General features: G+C 33.6%; 1 protein-coding gene across 1 annotated transcript in view; it reads left to right on the top strand.

The window, feature by feature from the left end:
• The window catches only part of LOC149770041 (peptidylprolyl isomerase domain and WD repeat-containing protein 1-like), a 28,465-nt gene extending 22,879 nt beyond the window's left edge, over positions 1–5,586 (top strand). The window contains exons 5-6 of the transcript XR_016418981.1: positions 2,995–3,048; positions 5,378–5,586. The gene's annotated coding sequence lies outside the window, so the exon portion shown is untranslated. The remainder of the gene's footprint in view (positions 1–2,994; positions 3,049–5,377) is intronic.
• The last annotated feature ends 414 nt before the right edge of the window (positions 5,587–6,000 follow it).

The raw sequence follows: 6,000 nt of genomic DNA, 5'->3' as shown, positions 1-6,000 counted from the left end.
TAAACACATACCAATTAAATAAGTTTTGTCAAGTAAAATTCATCTTTTAGTTCTATATTTTAGTTTTGTTTAAGTGTAATCATCATAAATGCAATGTACCCTCTTGTATTCAAATGTGAAATAGGTCACTCCAATTGGACAGCTATGCCACAAGTGATTCTTTGAAAATGTAATTAAGTGCTGACCATGTTTTGATATCTTGTTATATTTTACAGAATCTAGTTTCAGAGTTGATGGTTGTTTCATAAAATAAATGTCCGTAGTTTTTAAAAACGGTATCTTGTTTGGTTGTGAATCAACAACAATAATAAGCCATGACATAATACACAGTATTTTTGCATACATGTGAAGGTTGTTGAAACCAGTTAAAATAATGTTATTGATCTTTCAAAGGTTGAGCATCTTGAAAATGAAAACAATTTATACAGAAAATTAAACAAATTCTTTAGAAAAGTGCTTTATTGACAATTTTTTAAATTTTATTTATTTCCTACATGATTATATTTGGTTATTAAACAGCCCAGTTCCCCCCCCCATGGTTTTCTTGATGTCAAGCAGTGACAGCATTACTTATTTGTTGGGAGGTCCCTCAGTAACTCATGTCTATACTTATAGTGCAGTCTGTGGTTTTGGACCCCACAGTGCATGAGTTATCAAGGGAGAGGTTCACATTGGGCTCCAGAGGTCCTGTTTTTGGTTGCTTTCCAAACTTTTTTCAAGAACAACCCTTACAACAATCTTACTTATCTTCATAGCATCTGTGAGGAGAAGTGGTGAAATTCATGCTTTACCAGCAGAAAAGTGTTGTTTATATTTTCAGTGCTAATTAAGATTCTTCTTCGCAATTCAGGATTGCTAGCTTTGAATCAGCTACCTTTGGTAGTTCTTGTTCCTGTTGACATCTATAGTCTCAGTCATATTTGTGCTGGAGAAGATCAAGATAGACTTCTTTGCCCAGTTAGAACTTTATAGTTCAGTCTAACGTAAGAGAAAGGATCTTAACTTTCGCTTTCTCTCTTTACATGGTGTTTGAGATATTTCAGTAGCTACCATGTCAAGGTAGATTGGTTGGACTGTTAAGAGAGCTTATCATTCTCTCGCTCATAACAAATGATGCGGGACCCTGAGTGGCCGGGTGATCTAGAGCGCTCATCATTCCAGATTACTGCCATCTCACCTATGTCTGCGTGGGTTTGAGTCTCACCCTTGGCAAACGTGGGTACTTGAGAAAGCTTGCCAGTAGCTTCTCATGGGTTAATGGTTCTTCCTGGGGTTTTCCAGGGTTCTTCTTCCACCAGTTATCTTTCAACATATGCAATATCAGTAAGAGATTTACTATTTGTATAATTTTTACTCAAGATGTTAATGTCCCTCAGAATCAAGAAAATGAGGATCTGTGATTGTCAAGAAAACACAAAAGCTGCATCCCTTATCCTCATGAAATATACTGAATATTATATTATTCAGTGAAGATAGTTCATTTGATAAACCAGAATCTTATTAATCCTTGAAACGTTGAGAGTGCCACTACCACTTCCACAACCAATAACTTTCCCCCTGGGGCTGTATTGATGACCTGAAATCATTTTTTCCCCCCATTTCATGACTGTTCTCCCTTCATTGGTGCAAACAAAATTTATGTGACAAGGAGAACTGACTGATAGAAGAATTGATGTGCAAAGTGATCAGTCACAATATATCTGGAAACGTCAGGTGCATACAGACTGATGGGCATGATCAGTCACAATATATCTGGAAAAGTCAGATGTATACAGACTGATGGGCATGATCAGTCACAATATATCTGGAAAAGTCAGATGCATACAGACTGATGGGCATGATCAGTCACAATATATTTGGAAAAGTCAGGATTAAAAAGTCCAGAATGATTTGGAGTCAGATTTTGTACTGTAAAATAATATAAACATGAAACTTTGATCCACTGGAGGCAACTAGCAGGTGGGAAACATATACATCTCATGAAGGTCTTGCCTTGATATACTTGATCTTGATGTACTCTAAGATTTCAAAATATCAGATGCATCTCATGAAAGTTTTGACTTGATATACTCTATGTACTCTAAGATTTCAAAATATCAGATATGTTTCATGGAAGATCTTGACTTGATATACTCGATATACTCTAAGATTTCCAATATCAGATTTGTCTCATAAAGATCTTGACTTCATACACTCATTGTAGTATAAGATCTCAAAATAGCAGATCAATCTCATGAAGATGTTGTTTTGATAATCTCATTGTACACTAAGATCTCAAAATATCAGATGTCTCATGAAGATCTCAACTTGATACACTCGATGTAGCATAAGGTCTCAAAATATCAGATATTTCTCATGAAGATATTGACTTGATGCACTTGATGTAGTATAAAATCTCAAAATATCAGATATGTCTCATGAAGATCTTATGAGATCAAAGTTATCTCTGCACGCCTTGCATTCATATGCAGTAATTTGATCCAAGACATAATGGAAACCATTGGTAGGCACATGCATTCAACCTTCTCAAGTTTTAATCTGCATGATCAAGCTTTGCAGAGACGAGAATTTACTCTGGTAGGTCCACTGTCTGCTGTCTGTCTAGATGGCCACCAAACTAGTCTGACTAGCAGAACCTCTTTATGAGTGAGCTAGGTGCTGTAGTTGGATTCATCCAGATTTTTCCACTCAGTAAGGAAATGTCTCTATTTTCTTTAAGCGGATACTATCATCACATGTTACATGAGCATTGACTTTTTTTCTCTTCATCTGTATTTTTATACAAATTGCTGGATTCTTTAGCTAATGAAATTAATTTTCTCAGACTAATATGATTGGGTATATATTCATGGGGAAACATAATTTATTTGCATCAGGTTGATATTAGTATACATCTTGATCTCCATTTGTGAGTAATAGTTGCATTAGTTTTAACATTTATTTTGCAGTTCTTTTGAATACCAATCTTAATCTTAAATATATTTTGCTTTTCAGTTTTTAATGAAACTGGGTATTTTATCTTGTACTCAATCATGCTTGGAATTAAAGGTAAATAATTTAATCAGTTGAGATTTATGTCTCTATAGTGATCTAATGAGATTATTTTTCATTTTCCTCTTTTTTAAAAATTCCAGCATATAAAAGTGTTTTTTTTTTCAAAGAAATCGCTAGCCTTTATTACCTTCAATTCATTAGAAATAATTTTTGTTGTGCCTTAAATTTATTACCTTCTTTGTGGAATTGTTTTGAATGTTGTTGAATCGCCTGACAAAATAAATATCAAGTTGAATTGAGTGCATGAAATGGGATAGGTTCATTACTGGTCTTTAACAGGACAGGTATGCCATTATTTGCCTGCTTAAGATGGATCACTATACCAACAACATAAATTGCATGCACAGGTATCTTATTAATTACTAACAAGTAATAAAGTTTGTTATGTTCTTGGATAAAATGATTTCTCTGTTATAATATTTGAATTTAGTTTACCTGGCCAGTTCTTTATTATTACATATTCCAAAGGCTTTGTTATAACATTCCTTTGTTGTAATGTTTAATTGATTATTTCATTTGATTTTTGTGAAGGTTAATGCTTTTGTCACCTTTGCAGAAGTTAAGTAAATAATGATGGTCATTGAAAGAACTAAGAAGTGTAATTATTAACCTTATTCATAATTGGCAGAATAGAATCACAAATTTCTGGTTCAGTGCAATTAATGCAAGGAAAGAAATATTTTTGTCTTATACTCTTTGACCAGATAAATTTGAAATGTATTTTAGCTATCATTCTGTACCTATATGTTGAAGATATGAGTGAAGCTCTGAATTACTCACCTGATAAGGTTTATGAACTTCTGTATGTTATTGAAAAACATAACAACCAAAAATTTCAGATTAATAAAAAACTGATGACTGTTCACAATTTCTTTCCATCCAAAGAAATAAAGAAGTAATTTTCTAGTCCTTAAGTTTTTGAAAAGAAATGTTTTCATATAAAAATGATTTTTATGATTCACCAACTGGTACATTTAAATACATATTGACCCTATCAGTGCATGGTAAAGCTGCTGGTTATCCTTTTTTTCCTGAGAATATACTTTTATAACAAACGTATGTTGTTTGAAAATTGAATCACCATTACAAACAATTTCAAATACATTTTTCAAAGAATAATCATGCCAGTCTAAATTGTTACTACAGTTATGTCCATTGTAGTTGAGATGGACTTATACATGAACTTTTGAAAATTATGCAATGAATTTTTGGTATTGAACATTTCTTGGTAATATAAAAATCACTCAAAGTGTAATAATAATAATTTGCTCACCTAGGGTGAGTATCAAACTTGGTACAATAAAATGTTAATAGCAGTACTTTAGCAGCTGACAAGGAAATTAAAACATACAAAATTGTATGATCACAGACCAGAAAATGTGGCCAAGAACCGGGAGTTAAACAGCGTGTAGGATTACATTACCTAGACCAACCATGGGATATAGAACAGAAATCCGTACATTGTGTTGATAAGAACTTATAAGTTGAGTTAAACTGCAAATTGCACAGACCCAGATCTGCAATAATGTGCCAGCAAATCTGGGTTTATTCAGATTTTTAGGAGTAATCAGTAGAACAAGCAACATAGACCCTGATCTGCTGGCACACTATGCAGAATCTCATTTGGGTCTGTCTTGCTTGTAGTTGGACTTTACTTCTAAGAGAGAATATATGGTATATCATAGACCGAGTGGTACCAGGGGACTCCCATTTTGCAAGATAAGAACAACAAGAAAAATTACTTTGCTAAAGAAATAAGACATGTCTGGGAATATGTAGAAAGAGATTGCACAAATTGTGGTACGAGTGTTAAGAGTTATACCACGCAAATTAAGCGGCATGCTGTAAAAGTTGGGAATGGCACAAGATCCACACTTATTAGCGAAAGCAGCATTCCTCAGAATAGCATGGATACTAAGGAAGTCCCTGAGATCTAACCATTATGGTTGGATAGTGGACTTTATGCTAAATACTTTACTGACTACAATGGAATATGTTGATAATGACTCTGATTAAGCCAGTAAATGGCAGTAATTCAGTACTAATTTAGGTTTGAATAATAATAACATGTTTATACACAAAATGCTGTTTATAATAAATCAAGATGTAACAAAATTTGGTATATTATGAAGCATTCTAATTTTCTTTTGGGTGTATTATATAGTAGTTTTCCTTGGTTATATCAAAACTCAGATATCTTTTTATGTTTTGGTCACTTAGGCTTTGTTGTGTCTAAATATTACTGTATATGACGTTCCACTGTGTATAGAATGATAGTTTAGAATTAGCATTATTTGGCTAATTGTGTTTTACTTCCTTTCAGTTATCAACCTTCACACCAACAGGTGTGTTAGGATCCTGGGGAAGCGAGAGAATGCACTGTTTCTACAACTTAGCCTGTTTCAGGGGTCGGGGAAGAAGAAGCCAGGTGTAACAGACATGGAAACTGCTGCATCAGAAAACCCAATACTGCAAACCATCAAACTCGACCCCATTCTCTTTTGTACAGCCTTTAAGAAAAACCGCTTTTACATTTTTACCAAAAGATCACCAGATGATACAAAAAGGTGTTACATGTATCTTTCTCTGTATGAAAATGAATTGCTGCAAATAGGACTTGTACAAAACTACAGTATTCACCATGTAGCTGCTGCAGTGATGCATGATCAGCAGTTCTTCTGTGTACATATTTCAAAGAATTTGTGCAGTATACAACGTTTGGACCTCTGATCCAGTCAGATTATGGTTGTTTGTCAATCAGTCTATCTGTTTGTTCTGTCTGGTCTTCATGGTAGATCTTACTTCATTTCACCCATCATAATCAAAACAATATTGTGAATTAAACTGGTTCAGTACAAAATATTTGTGACACCTTAATCAAAAAAACATTGTGAGTTGCAATGGTTCACTCTCTTGTAATATTAAATTAGTATTTTTTATATATGT

This window comes from Sinohyriopsis cumingii, unplaced genomic scaffold (genome assembly GCF_028554795.1).
Source record: "Sinohyriopsis cumingii isolate HCF-2022 unplaced genomic scaffold, ASM2855479v2 utg002817l, whole genome shotgun sequence".
Taxonomy (NCBI): domain Eukaryota; kingdom Metazoa; phylum Mollusca; class Bivalvia; order Unionida; family Unionidae; genus Sinohyriopsis; species Sinohyriopsis cumingii.
This window is presented reverse-complemented; position numbering and strand designations above follow the sequence as displayed.